The sequence below is a fragment of the Struthio camelus genome, chromosome 3 (assembly GCF_040807025.1).
Source record: "Struthio camelus isolate bStrCam1 chromosome 3, bStrCam1.hap1, whole genome shotgun sequence".
NCBI classification, from domain to species: domain Eukaryota; kingdom Metazoa; phylum Chordata; class Aves; order Struthioniformes; family Struthionidae; genus Struthio; species Struthio camelus.
The window spans coordinates 7,575,600-7,592,444 of record NC_090944.1 but is presented as its reverse complement, the minus strand read 5'-3'; the positions used below and the strand labels follow the sequence as shown (position 1 = coordinate 7,592,444).

At 55.3% G+C, this 16,845-nt stretch overlaps 1 pseudogene; it reads right to left on the bottom strand.

Moving 5' to 3' along the window:
• Positions 1-16,845, bottom strand: part of LOC138066524 (otoferlin-like) — a 218,273-nt pseudogene that overhangs the window by 31,925 nt on the left and 169,503 nt on the right.

Genomic DNA, 16,845 nt, shown 5'->3' with positions numbered 1-16,845 from the left:
TCCAGCATCATTTGCTGAGCCCCCCTGAAATGGAAACTTAGCTCTCAGGACTCTTCAGAGGGGCAGAGTGCTACAAAAAGCTGCATGAGCTAAGATAAGATCCCAGTGATTCTGGATGTCTCTTCTCTAAAGGGAAGTTTCAGGTCTTCCTTACGCTGGCATGCTGCAAGCCCTGGGCCCTCCAAGGAGCCATGCTCTTCTGTACAGAGCAGGCATTTCTTAGTCTCCTCTCCTGCAGATGGGTTTGCTTCATCAGTCTGCCAGACACGTTCAAGACGATTCACTGATTCAGTGACTTTTCAGGCAGAAGCTCAGCGGGGAGCCTGTCACGGAGTAGGGCTGATCCTTCCCAAGAGCAAGGGTATGGACTGAATGACCTCTCCAGAGACCCTTCTGGACCTCCTTTATACTAATCCCAACCATGCCTGCTTTCGCTGCGCACAGCGAGTGCAGGATGCTGAAAGCTTCCACATTTCTTTTATGGTTCTATAAAACAGGCTTCCCTGAAACAGAGGTCCTCTAAACAAAGCCCACGATAGCACAGTGGATTTTAGTAGCACTCATTGGGCCCCTCTGTGCTAAGTCAAGGCAGGCTGTAGCATCAGTGAGCAACATGACATTCTCACAGAAGCTCTAATTAACCTCTCTTTCTTTGCACACTGGGCATCTTCCTGTCTTGGTCTAAAGGCCAGCCACACAGGGCTAGACCTTCAGCTCTCGGAAAGGTCAACATCTTGCCTAAGCAAGCTAATCTAAGCTTCTTAGGAGGTCAGTGGAGAGAGAATGGCACATCTGAGGACAATTCTACCTGCGTGCATTATGCCTTATCCTAGAATGGGATATACCATCTTCTGGAGATGCTGAGGGCTCTTTTCTGACTGCAGAAGGAGCCTAGATGACATGCTTGCACCTGGGATACTAAAATTAAGTTGACTAAGTGTTGCCAAAGGAAACTAGTGACTGCCTGGCTACCTTGCAAAGACATTTGTTTGATGGTGAAGGTAGGCATCTATATGACCCCTTGCAAATTGTGGTGACATACCAGGCTGGGTGTAAACAGTTCCAACATCCACCTTGAAGGAGCCTACCAAAGTCCCACTGCGCAAGAGATTTTTTGAGTGGATCACCTGAAAAGCGAGGGAGAACAACAAGTCAGAGCTTTTTCTGTGCCCAGCCATGCTGGGAGGGGTAGGGCTGTTTCTAATGTTTGACACTGAACCCTTCTAAAGGATTTGATGCATCTTGCTTAGTCCGGGCAGGAGATATAATCACTCTATGAAGCACAGTGTGGTTGGCAGCTCTTGTTTAGCAGTCTTGCAAGCAAGTGTACACTTGGATTCAACAGAAAAAAAAAGTAAAAAAAAACCCCATCTTTGAAACAAGATGCAGTGTTCCAGCTACTATGGCACCAAACACTGAGACATTCTCCTCAAGGAAGTGTCCCAAAGATGCTTGAAATCTATGCTTTAATTCCCTTCCTGGGAGAAATTACACAGCCAGACTATGCATGGGATAGATGTGGATGCTCCTAGCCAGCCTGCTTTGATCTGTGAATCTATGAATCTCCTTCCTAGTCTTCCTTTGCGGCTCTGGGGAGAGCTGGAGCCTCTGTTTTGCTCTCATTATTTACAACTCTGAATTTCCTCAAGAGCTGTACCCACCCTCAGGCTTCAGGGAATCCACTGGCAGCCTCAGGAAGCTCTTGCTTCTCCCCAAGCCTAAAGAGACATCCTGAGACAGGCTTAGTTTTGCCTAGCTAGGAAATACCAGAGAGCAGCCACAGAGGGAACACGAGTGGAGGGGTGTGTGGCTGCAGCAATAAGGACACTGACAGAGGGATTGGGGGGGTCTGCAAAGGAGGTGAGGCTCGTAGGACATGAGGGCTCAGAGAGAGGGACTGAGCACCTCCGCTCCTGCCACAGGTCTCGCATCATCAAGGGTCTTAAATCCATCCCAACAAGTAAGTAAAATGGGTTGGTTTCCACCAAAGCCCACTGAAAAGGGCAACACAACCACGCTCACTTACGGACAGCTTGATGATCTTATCGAACACGACATCTGGGGGAACATGGAAATCAAAGACAAAGTACTGAAAGAGAAGGAGCATGCGTGAAAGCAGGGAAGCAGGCGTGGACTCCTCCTGAATTGAAGGACAACATTATGGTCCATATCCCACCAACAGAGACGTGTCGGGGCAGAGGAACAGCCTGCAGTTCACGTCACAGCTGCAGAGGGACCCACGTCAGCCCAACAACTGACAGCATCAGTGATCTGAGAAACTGAAATAAAGCATTAACTTCTTGGAAAGACTCAGAAAGTGGGCACAGGATCATTTAATTTGAAACTGATCAAGTAAGGGGTTTTGTTTTGCTTTGGTTCTTTGTCACCATTTTGTAAAATACCAGAGGGCCAAGGTTTCATCTCTCCTTCTGCATGGTTTCTGATTTCATCTTACTCCATCTTACTTACTAACAGAAGAAAAAGAAAAAAAAAACAAAGTCAAATAAATGTAACTTGCTGTCAAACTGCAGTGTAGGCCTTGAGGAGCAACGAGCCTGGAGCAGCACCTCAGGAAAAATCCAGCTCACCTCATTGTAGGCAATTAGTCGAGTCCTTCATGGACGTGCATTTCTTTTCATCTCCAACCTCCACACAGGCCACGGGGTCCATGTTGAGCCCAACCAGCTGCCGTGACTCAATGACTATGATGCTGACCTGGGGAGAGAGATTCATGGACCTCCACCTCGGCTGCCCTAAACCGTGTCTCCACCTGACTCTCCTCTCCAAGGTGCTTTCAGTGCCGGGGTGGCAGCTGGGTAGTCTCTCTTCATCACACAAAAGGGACAGGGCTGCTCCTACAAGCCTGAGAGAGCTGCAGCATGGCATGGGAGGTAGGAGCATCAGAGCAGCCCTGTCCGTTCAGATGGCTCTTCTGCTCCAAGAGCACGTAAGGCACAAAGTTGAACAGATTTAGCTAAGCTGCGGGAGCAGACACTCTGCTACTGATGCCCTAACTGGCTTAACTTGCTTCTGCTAAAAAATACAAGGGGTAAACCGCTCATAAAAGGAAGCTGATAAAAGACAGCTGAGCTCTCTAAAGAAGAGGACAAGACTGCCTGGCATTGATTGCTGCACAAACTGACTTACTGCAGAGGAGCTGAGCTGCAAATGCAACCTCCTACCCCTCACCCAAAGCTGCACCAGCTTAACAAACCCAGCTCAAATCCCTTCCTCATTTCAAGGGCAGCAAGGTAGGTGCGAATACTCTCAGACTCCTTCTGAGGAGGTAAGCAGCTAAGGTCACTGCTCTGTTCCCTCACCATTCCCAATGAAGAGCAGCCTTGTGATACTCCTGTTTGCACTGGCCAATTAACTGAACCTCTTGCTCTGTCTTGCACATAATTCGTCTTGCACCTTCCTCCTTCTCCTTACATTCCGATTATACTATTCCCGAACCAGGGACACTCAGTCCTCGTCGTCCTCGCAACTTGCTTTAGGCTTTTTATGCGCATAATTAAACCTCTTCCACATACTGCTCTACTGCATCTTCTGATGTCAACTGGTCTCTCGTGGGATTTAAAAGTGGATGCCGTAAGTGGTCTACAATAAACCTTTAACAACAAATCATTATTTGCATTGGTCCCAGACATCCCTAGGAACGTGCTACTGCACTAACACACAAGGACAGAAAAGTAAACGGCTGCCGAATCAGCATGACTCGGTGAAAACGAGAAGAGGAACAAGATAACAGCAACCAGGCACCAACCTACCAGAGGAAATCCAACGAGTACTGCCAGCCAGGCCTCATCAATTGGGAACGCTAAAACAGGTACTGAAAGCCTTTGGAAATTAAGAGAACTGTGTTGGAGATTGCCTGCTTCAAACCCTGATTAAGCTGGGCTTTCTGGGCTTGTCACAATGGACAGCAAATCCAGTTAACTACTTGAGATATAGCTTATCACTCTAGCATTTAAACAGCAGCTTTTTGAAAGTCATCCTCCCACAGGAACAATACCTGAAACAGTCGTTCACACATGAGCCAGCCTTCAGACTTAACAAACAAATTGTCAGTTGCTTTTGTGAGCGCAGTACATTGAAACCCGCGCTGGACTCACTCCCAACAACGCCATGCCAAGGTCCATAACCTGCTGCGTGGGGAGGAGGCACAGCCTCGGTGGGACTCCAGCAAGCCTAGGCCTGCTCAAGTGACTGTCAGTCCTTCCTCCTGGTCCCAGAGCTGTCCCACAGGCCATCGGGGACAAAGGCTTCAACTAAGAGATTCAGCTCCTCAAGTAACTACTCTGCTGATAGTTGTGGTCCAAGAAAGTGTGAAAGAAAAGTTCTCAACTCGCCTCTTCCTCCCCTTAAACACTCCCTGTGAAATGGTCTCTCTCTGGGCTCTGAACCCCCCGAGCTGAAGTTGGGGGCACAGCGTTGTCACCTACCTGATAATCCATCGGCCTCCCAGCACTCGGCTCCATTTTGATATCAGGCTTGGACCTTCCAAAGGGCAGGAAAAAAGACCTCTGTCAAACAACAGATGAACTCACTGCAGACTGTGACAGAGCATTTCCCAGGGTTACTCCTCGCAGTGCCAGCTCTCTTGGCATGAGAGGAATATAAACTCCAGGGGCTGTGAAATGCCACTGAACATTCTTTGTTCAAGCGTTTCTGAAAACAGTTGCATGGGGCAACGTGATTTCCAGCATATCTCAGCTCAGGGAACACATGGCTCTGGGGAGCAGGCACGTCTGAGAGTTTGCCATCACCTCCTGGCTTGCACAAGCTCACATCTGGCCTTCACCTCTTGTTGGAGACATTGGTGGTTACAGCCGTGACGGAAGCCAAGGAGACTGTGTCTGGGTCCAGTCCACCTCCTAGTCTCATGGCTTTTCGGCCCAGGTCTTCTGCTTCCAAAACAGCAGGTTCCTCTGCATAAAGGCACACAGACAAAAGAACGTCTCTTGTTGTTTCCACTCGGTGGATAATTGAAGACTCCGAGAAAGGTAACCAATACATCCTATCAACCTCTCCTGGTAATACAAAGAACAGTGGTCACCTGGTCAGGTCACAGACAACCTGGTTTAAAATGGATTTTAAAAGAGGTTTGCGTAGCGTGACACATTATTCCACCTGTGCTGTGTGCCAGCACAGTTTCATGAAGGCAATAAGCTTTGGAAAACTGAAATCCGACAAATGAGCAATGCAGACTTCACGAGGTAAAAGAGCATGTGAACATGTGCTGCAGCTCTAACTGCCATAAGGTGATGCACTGCTGAGGATGAAGGGAGGTGGGGAGCTGCTTTAGGGTCACTGGTTTGTTTCGTTGGCACAGGGGGAAATACTACCAAAACCACGCATAGAGCACAGACATCGCTTTTGGGAAACAGGTTTCCTACCTCGTGGCTAATCCAAGACTTGGATCAGTTGCTTCACCATAGTCTGGCCCGGTTCTGTGAGATAATACAGAAATAACCTTGGGCCTCAGCTGAAGTGAGGGGGATCTAGGCTGGATGTTAGGAAAAGCTTTCCTAGGTGGAGAGAGGCACTGCAGCAAGTTGTGTGTGAAAAGAGTGTCCTCATTTCCACTGAGGGACCTAAGCAGATTCCATCCTGCCATGTGTGGGTGGAGGGACAGACCAGCACCTTCCCAGCTCTGCTTGCAGTGATTCAGTGGGTTTGTTTGACCCGAGCAGAACTGGCAATCTGCCTGGGATGGCAGAAAGAAGCAGACCACCACTCAGGAGGGATGCTGGGAGGACTACGCCCTGTGGAGGGCAAAGGGGGAGGAAGGATACACACACAGCTGTGAGGCAATGACCACATGAACAGTTGTTGCAACTGTTCCCCCACCACTGGTAAATCTACATGTGAATGTACTCCACAATCTGGAAGTACAGCCTTTTCATGCCTTTGCATCCCAGATGGCTTTCCTCATCACCTTAGGTGAAGTCTTCACCACAAGAACACCACCCTTTCACTGGGGAGGGCAGGAAGATCACCAAGGTTTCAGTATTATGCCTCTACAGTCTGCCAAGGCCTCTACCTCTATAGTGTCTCAGGCCAAATCCCTCCTTTCTTCTCTTAAAAGCTGGCTGAACAACAACAAAGATTTGCCCATGAAGAATATCTAAAGCAACATTTGGTCTTCCTCCACAAAAAGGCATTCCCCAATTTCTTTGTCACTGAAACATCATAGTTTGAGCCGAATGGAAACAACAACAAATTTCCGATCGCTAACCACCTTCTGCCTTTCCAGAAAGGTGTCCCATTTCAGCACTGTAGCAGGTATCGAGACCTTGGAACAGACAACCTTGAGGCAACAGAGCCCTACCTCTCACTGTGCTGCTGCAACGCTATTCATGCGGGTCTCCATGCATCACAGAGAAGCAGTGAAAGGGCTAAATCACGCTTTTTGCTCTTACACTTGCAAGTAATCCTTAAAATAAGCCAGAAACTGCCCACCTGACTTCCAGGTTTCACCATGATCTCACAAAGCGGGTGAGATCTGGCAAAGCCTTCAGTGTAAGGCTCTCTCCATCTATCCCTGCTTCCCAGATTCCCCCATGCAGACCCTCTCTCCAGCCTTCACCCTGTCCACTAAATGCTCCCTGTCTAATCCCTGAGTTACCAACAGCGTTGATGTGTGCCACTTACAGGGCGCAGCCGGGGGGGGGTCTCATCCGTTAAGTGGATGGGAGCAGGGGCTTTCCTGGAACAGCAGTACTGGATCAGGGAACAACCTCCTCCCAGCACCTACCTTGCTTCCAATGATCATCCTTTGGTGGACGCGTCTTGCCAAGCTTCATGGCTGAAAAAACTCCTTTCCCAGCTCTGGGAGAAGACGTTCTTTCTTCTGAAAGAACTCATTGTATCCTGTACTTTTAGTGGTGTTCTCTGTGACACAGGGGACAACAGGAGGTTTCACAGAATCACAGAATGGTTGAGGTTAGAAGAGGGACTGCTAACTTCCTCCCCCAGCTCCTTTATCTGGCAATACAAAGGGTCAACCACAGCACACCTTGCACAGGAGAGCTGACTGTCAGCCCAGGCCTCACAGAAAGGCCCCAGGCACTGCCTGCAGCCTGACACCTGCAGAGCTGCATCTGCTGTCTGAGGGTCTGTCTGGGTTGAAGCCTCACACACAGCTGAGGCAGCACCTCCAGCAGCCACTGGGGAATGTGCTCTGCAGCATGTCATGACCATGCCCCAGGGAAGGACACACCACTGCAGAAAAGGGAGAGGCACCTTCTTTGCCTGCTGCCCAAACTGCTGCCTCTGCCAGCCCCACTCTGGGAGCTGGGCTCTAGGCCTGGCTCTTATATAGGCCTCTGCCCAGCAGTGACTCACAAGAGTGCTTGACCCACCCAATCAGGAGCCACCTGAAACAAAAGCCCCAACTCCCTCTGACCAGGCCAGCCCAGATTGCTCCTTAGCAGCAGCCCCACCTAGCTAGGACTTCCCAGAAGTTAAGTTAAGTTAAGTCAAGGCCCCCTGCAGTAGTCCTTGCCTAGCTCTCCCTTCCTGCTAGCAGCAAGCACTGTCTAGTTCCTCGGGGGTCCCCAGAAAGCCTCCCCAACTTCCAACAAGGCCCACAAAAGGACCAGGCAGAGCCCAGACACTGCTGCGCAAACTGCTGTGTCTGTTTGCTGCCTCTGTTTGCTGTGCTCTGCAGCTCATCACTGCACCATGACAAGAACAGGTGCGTTTTCACCAAAACAGAGCCGGCTCTGCCTGTGCAGTGCAGATGTTGCTGTTGCCCTCTTCTCAGCACCCCCCCACCACCACCACAATCCTTTCTTGGCCTCAGCAGCTCAGCACGGCCATGCCCACTTCTCTGCCTCTGGGCTGCATCCTGCTCTGCCCCGGCCTGTACCTCCCCCTGCTCCTGGGGCACCTGCCCAGGCCACAGGCACACACTAGTGCCCTCCCCATTCCAGCACCTGCCGCAGGGGCAGACCTCTGCAGCCAAGGCCTCCCCTTAACCCTGCCTCCCGCCTCTCTGCCCAAAGCTCCCCGTCTGCTGGGGGGAAGCAAGGAGGCTGTGGCAACAAGAGCCACACAGAGAGTGAGGGAGGGCAGCTCCTCCGTGCCCTTTGGGGGAGCTGGTCTTGTCATAGGTTTGCTCAGGGGATCTGGGCCTTGTGTTGGGGGTGCTGGGCTTGTTGTGGGGGTGCTGAGGGTCACTGAACTTTGTGTTGGGAGTGCTGAGGGGATCTGCTTGTTGTGTTGGGGGTGCTAGGTTTGTTTTCGGGCTGCTCAGTGGAGCGGAGCCTTGTGTTGCGGGTGCTGGGGTTGTCATGGTGGTGCTTAGGGGATCTGGGCGTTGTGCAGGAGGTGCTGAGCCTTTTGTTGCGAGTGCTAGGCTTGTCGTGGGGGTGCAGAGGGGATCTGGACCTTTCTTATGGGGCTGCTGGGCTTGTTTTGGGGGATCTGGGCCTTGTGTTGGGGGTGCTGGGCTTGTGGGTCTGCTGAGGGGATCTGGACATTGTGTTGGGACTGCTGGGCTTGTCATGCAGGGTGCTGAGGGGATCAGGGCCTTGTGTTGGGGAGAGCAAGGCTTGTTGTGGGGGTGCTGAGGAAAGCTAGGTCTTGTTTTGGGGGTGCTGGGCCTTGTTTTGGGAGTGCAGAGGGGATCAGGGCCCTGTTTTGGGGGTGCTGAGTAGATCTGGGCGGTGTGTTTGTTGTGTTGGGCTTGTGGGAGTGCTGAGGGCATCTCGAGCTTGTATTGGAGATGCTGGGCTTCTGGTGGGGGTGCTGAGGGGTCTGAGCTTTGTGTTGGGGTTGCTGGGCCTTGTGTTGGGAGTGCTGGGTCTTGTGTTGGGGGTGCTGAGGGAATCTGGGCCGTTGCGTTGGGGGTGCTGGGCCTTGTGGTGGGGGTGCTGAGGGGATCTGGGCTTGTTTTTGAGGTGCTGAGCTTGTGTTGCAGGTGCTGGCCTTGTTTTGGGGGTGCAGAGGGGAGCTGGGTGTTGTGTTGGAGGTGCTGGGCCTTGTATTGGGGGGATCTGGGTGTTGTGTTGGGGGTGCTAGGCTTGTTTTCAGGCTGCTCACTGGAGATGAGTGTTGTGTTGGGGGTGCTGGTCTTATCATGAGGGTACTGAACGGGATCTCGGCGTAGTGTTGGGGGTGCTGGGCTTGTTGTGGCTGTGCTTAGGGGGTCTGGGCTTTGTTTTCGAGGTGCTGGGCTTTGTTTTGGGGGTGCAGAGGGGATCTGGGGCTTGTGTTGGGGGTGCTGGGCTTGTCATAGTGGTGCTGAGGGGATCTGGGGCTTGTTTTAGGGGTGCTGGGCCTTTTTTACGTGGTGCAGAGGAGATCTGGGGCTTGTTTTCGAGATGCTGGGCTTGTGGTCGGGGTGCTGAGGGGGTCTGGGCATTGTGTTCGGCGTGCTGGGCTTGTAGTGGAGGTGCTGAAGGGATGTGGGGCTTGTTTTCAAGATGCTGGGCCTTTTTTTGGTGGTGCAGAGGTTTATCAGGTACTTGTTTTGGAGATGCTGCGCTTGTGGTGGGGTTGCAGAGGGGATCTGGCCATTGCGTTGGGGGTGCAGAGGGGATCTGGGCCTTGTGTTGGGGATGCTGAACTTGTCATAGTGGTGCTGAGGGGATCTGGGCTTGTGTTGGGGGTGCTGGGCGTGTTGTGCGAGTGCGGAGGGGATCTGGGGCTTGTATTGGAGGTGTTGGGTTTGTTATAGGGCTGCTGAGGGGATCAGGGGCTTGTATTGGGGGTACTGAGGGGATCAGGGGCTTGTTTTCGAGGTGCTGGATGTGTTTTGGGAGTGCAGAGGGGATCAGGGCCTTGTGGTGGGGGTGCTGAGGGGATCTGGGCGTTGTGTTGGGGGTGCTGGGCTTGTGGTCGGGCTGCTGATGGGATGTGGGCCTTGTGTCGGGGGAGCTGGTCTTGTAATGGGTTTGCTGAGGGGATGTGGGCCTTGTTTTGGGGTTGCTGAGGGGATCGGGGCATTGCGTTGGGGGTGCAGGGCTTGTGGTAGGGGTGCTGAGGTGATCTGGGGCATTGTTTTGGAGGTGCGGGGCTTGTGGTGGGGGTGCTGAGGGGATCTGGCCATGTTTTCGAGGTGCTGGGCCTTTTTTTCCGTGGTGCAGAGGAAATCTGGGCATTGTGTTGGGGGTGCTGGGCTTGTGGTGGGGGTGCTGAGGGGATCTGGGCTTTGTGTTGGGGGTGCTGAGGAGATCGGGGCCTTGTATTGGGTGTAGTGAGGGGATCAGGGGCTTGTTTTCGAGGTGCTGGATGTGTTTTGGGAGTGCAGAGGGGATCAGGGCCTTGTGGTGGGGGTGCTGAGGGGATCTGGGCATTGTGTTGGGGGTGCTGAGGGGATCGGGGCATTGTGTTGGGGGTGCTGGGTGTTGTTTTTGGAGTGCTGGGCTTGTGGTGGGGATGCTGAGGTGATTTAGGCCCTGTTTTTGTTGTGTGGGGCGTGTGGGAGTGCCTAGGGGATCTGGGCTGTGTGTCGGGGGTGCTCAGGGGATCTGGGCGTTGTGTTTGTTGTGTTGAGCTTGTGGGAGTGCTGAGGGGATCTGGGGCTTGTTGTGGGGGTGCTGAGGGGATCAGGGCATGGTGTTGGAGGTGTTGGGCTTGTCATCGGGGTACTGAGGGGTCTGGGCCTTGTCTTGGGAGTGCTGGGCCTTGTGTTGGGGCTGGTCGAGGGGATGTGGGCGGTGTGTTTGTTGAGTTGGGCTTGGGGGAGTGCTGAGGGGATGATGAGCTTGTTTTGGGGGTGCTGGGCTTGTGGTGGGGGTGCTGAGGGGATCAGGGCGTGTTTTCGAGGTGCTGGGCTTGTCATGCAGGGTGCTAGCCTTGTTTTGGGGGTGCAGAGGGGATCTGGGCGTTGTGTTGGGGGTGCTGGGCTTTGTTGTGGGGGTGCTGAGGGGATCTGGGCATTGTTTTTGAAGTGCTGGGCTTTGTTGTGGGGGTGCAGAGGGGATCTGGGCCTTGTGTCGGGGGAGCTGGTCTTGTAATGGGTTTGCTGAGGGGATCTGGGCCTTGTTTTGGGGTTGCTGAGGGGATCGGGGCATTGTGTTGGGGGTGCAGGCCTTGTGGTGCGGCTGCTGAGGTGATCGGGGCATTGTTTTGGAGGTGCGGGGCTTGTAGTGGGGGTGCTGAGGGGATCTGGCCATGTTTTCGAGGTGCTGGGCCTTTTTTTCCATGGTGCAGAGGAAATCTGGGCATTGTGTTGGGGGTGCCGGGCTTGTGGTGGGGGTGCAGAGGGGATCTGGGCTTTGTGTTGGGGGTGCTGGGCTTGTGGTGAGGGTGCTGAGGAGATCGGGGCCTTGTATTGGGGGTACTGAGGGGATCAGCGGTTTGTTTTCGAGGTGCTGGATGTGTTTTGGGAGTGCAGAGGGGATCAGAGCCTTGTGGTGGGGGTGCTGAGGGGATCTGGGCGTTGTGTTGGGGGTGCTGGGCTTGTGGTGGGGGTGCTGAGGGGAGCTAGGTCTTGCACTGGGGGTGCTGGGCTTGTTGTGGGCAGTGCTGGGCTAGTGGTGGGTGTGCAGAGGGGATCTGGGTCTTGTTGTGGGGGTGTCGGGCTTGTCATGGGGTACTGAGGGGTCTGGGCCTTGTCTTGGGAGTGCTGGGCCTTGTGTTGGGGGTGAAGAGGAGATCTGGGCCGTGTGTTTGTTGTGTTGGGCTTGGGGAAGTGCAGAGGGGATCTGGGCTTGTCATGGGGGTGCTGAGGGGATCCGGACCTTCTTGTGGGGGTGTTGAGGGAATATGGGGCTTGTTTTCGAGGTGCTGGATGTGTTTTGGGAGTGCAGAGGGGATCAGGGCCTTGTGGTGGGGGTGCTGAGGGGATCAGGGCGTTGTGTTGGGGGTGCTGGGCGTTGTGTTGGGGGTGCTGAGGGGAGCTAGGTCTTGCACTGGGGGTGCTGGGCTTGTTGTGGGAGTGCTGGGCTAGTGGTGGGTGTGCAGAGGGGATCTGGGTCTTGTTGTGGGGGTGTCGGGCTTGTCATGGGGGTACTGAGGGGTCTGGGCCTTGTCTTGGGAGGGCTGGGCCTTGTGTTGGGGGTGCAGAGGAGATCTGGGCCGTGTGTTTGTTGTGTTGGGCTTGTGGGAGTGCTGAGGGGATGATGGGCTTGTTTTGGGGGTGCTGGGCTTGTGGTGGGGGTGCTGAGGGGATCTGGGCTTGTTTTTGAGGTGCTGGGCTTGTCATGCAGGGTGCTGGGCTTGTTTTGGGGGTGCAGAGGGGAGCTGGGCATTGTGTTGGAGGTGCTGGGCCTAGTTTTGGGGGATCTGGGTGTTGTGTTGGGGGTGCTAGGCTTGTTTTCGGGCTGCTCAGTGGAGCTGGGTGTTGTGTTGGGGGTGCTAGTCTTGTCATGAGGGTACTGAAGGGGATCTGGGCGTTGTGTTGGGGGTGCTGGGCTTTGTTGTGGGGGTGCTGAGGGGATCTGGGCATTGTTTTTGAGGTGCTGGACTTGTCATAGTGGTGCTGAGGGGATCTGGGCTTGTGTTAGGGGTGCTGGGCGTGTTGTGCCAGTGCGGAGGGGATCTGGGGCTTGTATTGGAGGTGTTGGGCCTGTTATGGGGGTGCAGAGGGGATCTGGGCTGTGTGTTTGTTGTGTTGGGCTTGTGGGAGTGCAGAGGGGATCTGGGCTTGTCATGGGGGTGCTGAGGGGATCTGGACCTTCTTGTGGGGGTGCTGAGGGAATATGGGGCTTGTTTTGAGGTGCTGGGCTTGTCATGCAGGCTGCTGGGCTTTTTGTGGAAGTGCAGAGGGGAGCTGGGCGTTGTGTTGGAGTTGCGGGGCTTGTGGTGGGGGTGCTGAGGGGATCTGGGCATTGTGTTGGGGGTGCTGGACTTGTCATAGTGGTGCTGAGGGGATCTGGGCTTTTGTTAGGGGTGCGGGGCGTGTTGTGCCAGTGCGGAGGGGATCTGGGGCTTGTATTGGAGGTGTTGGGCCTGTTATGGGGGTGCAGAGGGGATCTGGGCATTGTTTGTTGTTTTGGGCTTGTGGGAGTGCAGAGGGGATCTGGGCTTGTCATGGGGCTGCTGAGGGGATTTGGACCTTCTTGTGGGGGTGCTGAGGGAATATGGGGCTTGTTTTGAGGTGCTGGGCTTGTCATGCAGGCTGCTGGGCTTTTTGTGGAAGTGCAGAGGGGAGCTGGGCGTTGTGTTGGAGTTGCTGGGCCTTGTTTTGGGGATGCTGAGGGGATGTGGGCCTTGTGTCGGGGGAGCTGGTCTTGTAATGGGTTTGCTGAGGGGATGTGGGCCTTGTTTTGGGGTTCTGAGGGGATCTGGGGCATTGTGTTGGGGGTGCAGGGCTTGTGGCAGGGGTGCTGAGGGGATCGGGGCATTGTGTTGGGGGTGCTGGGCTTGGGGTAGGGGTGCTGAGGGGATCTGGGCATTGCGTTGGGGGTGCAGAGGGGATCTGGGCGTTGTGGTGGGGCTGCTGAGGTGATCTGGGGCATTGTTTTGGAGGTGCGGGGCTTGTAGTGGGGGTGCTGAGGGGATCTGGCCATGTTTTCGAGGTGCTGGGCCTTTTTTTCCGTGGTGCAGAGGAAATCTGGGCATTGTGTTGGGGGTGCCGGGCTTGTGGTGGGGGTGCAGAGGGGATCTGGGCTTTGTGTTGGGGGTGCTGGGCTTGTGGTGAGGGTGCTGAGGAGATCGGGGCCTTGTATTGGGGGTACTGAGGGGATCAGCGGTTTGTTTTCGAGGTGCTGGATGTGTTTTGGGAGTGCAGAGGGGATCAGGGCCTTGTGGTGGGGGTGCTGAGGGGATCTGGGCGTTGTGTTGGGGGTGCTGGGCTTGTGGTGGGGGTGCTGAGGGGAGCTAGGTCTTGCACTGGGGGTGCTGGGCTTGTTGTGGGCAGTGCTGGGGCTAGTGGTGGGTGTGCAGAGGGGATCTGGGTCTTGTTGTGGGGGTGTCGGGCTTGTCATGGGGTACTGAGGGGTCTGGGCTTTGTCTTGGGAGTGCTGGGCCTTGTGTTGGGGGTGAAGAGGAGATCTGGGCCGTGTGTTTGTTGTGTTGGGCTTGGGGAAGTGCAGAGGGGATCTGGGCTTGTCATGGGGGTGCTGAGGGGATCCGGACCTTCTTGTGGGGGTGTTGAGGGAATATGGGGCTTGTTTTCGAGGTGCTGGATGTGTTTTGGGAGTGCAGAGGGGATCAGGGCCTTGTGGTGGGGGTGCTGAGGGGATCAGGGCGTTGTGTTGGGGGTGCTGGGCGTTGTGTTGGGGGTGCTGAGGGGAGCTAGGTCTTGCACTGGGGGTGCTGGGCTTGTTGTGGGAGTGCTGGGCTAGTGGTGGGTGTGCAGAGGGGATCTGGGTCTTGTTGTGGGGGTGTCGGGCTTGTCATGGGGGTACTGAGGGGTCTGGGCCTTGTCTTGGGAGGGCTGGGCCTTGTGTTGGGGGTGCAGAGGAGATCTGGGCCGTGTGTTTGTTGTGTTGGGCTTGTGGGAGTGCTGAGGGGATGATGGGCTTGTTTTGGGGGTGCTGGGCTTGTGGTGGGGGTGCTGAGGGGATCTGGGCTTGTTTTCGAGGTGCTGGGCTTGTCATGCAGGGTGCTGGGCTTGTTTTGGGGGTGCAGAGGGGAGCTGGGCATTGTGTTGGAGGTGCTGGGCCTAGTTTTGGGGGATCTGGGTGTTGTGTTGGGGGTGCTAGGCTTGTTTTCGGGCTGCTCAGTGGAGCTGGGTGTTGTGTTGGGGGTGCTAGTCTTGTCATGAGGGTACTGAAGGGGATCTGGGCGTTGTGTTGGGGGTGCTGGGCTTGTGGTGGGGGTGCTGAGGGGATCTGGGCGTTGTGTTGGGGGTGCTGGGCTTTGTTGTGGGGGTGCTGAGGGGATCTGGGCATTGTTTTTGAGGTGCTGGACTTGTCATAGTGGTGCTGAGGGGATCTGGGCTTGTGTTAGGGGTGCTGGGCGTGTTGTGCCAGTGCGGAGGGGATCTGGGGCTTGTATTGGAGGTGTTGGGCCTGTTATGGGGGTGCAGAGGGGATCTGGGCATTGTTTGTTGTTTTGGGCTTGTGGGAGTGCAGAGGGGATCTGGGCTTGTCATGGGGGTGCTGAGGGGATCTGGACCTTCTTGTGGGGGTGCTGAGGGAATATGGGGCTTGTTTTGAGGTGCTGGGCTTGTCATGCAGGCTGCTGGGCTTTTTGTGGAAGTGCAGAGGGGAGCTGGGCGTTGTGTTGGAGTTGCGGGGCTTGTGGTGGGGGTGCTGAAGGGATCTGGGCATTGTGTTGGGGGTGCTGGACTTGTCATAGTGGTGCTGAGGGGATCTGGGCTTTTGTTAGGGGTGCGGGGCGTGTTGTGCCAGTGCGGAGGGGATCTGGGGCTTGTATTGGAGGTGTTGGGCCTGTTATGGGGGTGCAGAGGGGATCTGGGCATTGTTTGTTGTTTTGGGCTTGTGGGAGTGCAGAGGGGATCTGGGCTTGTCATGGGGCTGCTGAGGGGATTTGGACCTTCTTGTGGGGGTGCTGAGGGAATATGGGGCTTGTTTTGAGGTGCTGGGCTTGTCATGCAGGCTGCTGGGCTTTTTGTGGAAGTGCAGAGGGGAGCTGGGCGTTGTGTTGGAGTTGCTGGGCCTTGTTTTGGGGATGCTGAGGGGATGTGGGCCTTGTGTCGGGGGAGCTGGTCTTGTAATGGGTTTGCTGAGGGGATGTGGGCCTTGTTTTGGGGTTCTGAGGGGATCTGGGGCATTGTGTTGGGGGTGCAGGGCTTGTGGTAGGGGTGCTGAGGGGATCGGGGCATTGTGTTGGGGGTGCTGGGCTTGGGGTAGGGGTGCTGAGGGGATCTGGGCATTGCGTTGGGGGTGCAGAGGGGATCTGGGCGTTGTGGTGGGGCTGCTGAGGTGATCTGGGGCATTGTTTTGGAGGTGCGGGGCTTGTAGTGGGGGTGCTGAGGGGATCTGGCCATGTTTTCGAGGTGCTGGGCCTTTTTTTCCGTGGTGCAGAGGAAATCTGGGCATTGTGTTGGGGGTGCCGGGCTTGTGGTGGGGGTGCAGAGGGGATCTGGGCTTTGTGTTGGGGGTGCTGGGCTTGTGGTGAGGGTGCTGAGGAGATCGGGGCCTTGTATTGGGGGTACTGAGGGGATCAGCGGTTTGTTTTCGAGGTGCTGGATGTGTTTTGGGAGTGCAGAGGGGATCAGAGCCTTGTGGTGGGGGTGCTGAGGGGATCTGGGCGTTGTGTTGGGGGTGCTGGGCTTGTGGTGGGGGTGCTGAGGGGAGCTAGGTCTTGCACTGGGGGTGCTGGGCTTGTTGTGGGCAGTGCTGGGCTAGTGGTGGGTGTGCAGAGGGGATCTGGGTCTTGTTGTGGGGGTGTCGGGCTTGTCATGGGGTACTGAGGGGTCTGGGCCTTGTCTTGGGAGTGCTGGGCCTTGTGTTGGGGGTGAAGAGGAGATCTGGGCCGTGTGTTTGTTGTGTTGGGCTTGGGGAAGTGCAGAGGGGATCTGGGCTTGTCATGGGGGTGCTGAGGGGATCCGGACCTTCTTGTGGGGGTGTTGAGGGAATATGGGGCTTGTTTTCGAGGTGCTGGATGTGTTTTGGGAGTGCAGAGGGGATCAGGGCCTTGTGGTGGGGGTGCTGAGGGGATCAGGGCGTTGTGTTGGGGGTGCTGGGCGTTGTGTTGGGGGTGCTGAGGGGAGCTAGGTCTTGCACTGGGGGTGCTGGGCTTGTTGTGGGAGTGCTGGGCTAGTGGTGGGTGTGCAGAGGGGATCTGGGTCTTGTTGTGGGGGTGTCGGGCTTGTCATGGGGGTACTGAGGGGTCTGGGCCTTGTCTTGGGAGGGCTGGGCCTTGTGTTGGGGGTGCAGAGGAGATCTGGGCCGTGTGTTTGTTGTGTTGGGCTTGTGGGAGTGCTGAGGGGATGATGGGCTTGTTTTGGGGGTGCTGGGCTTGTGGTGGGGGTGCTGA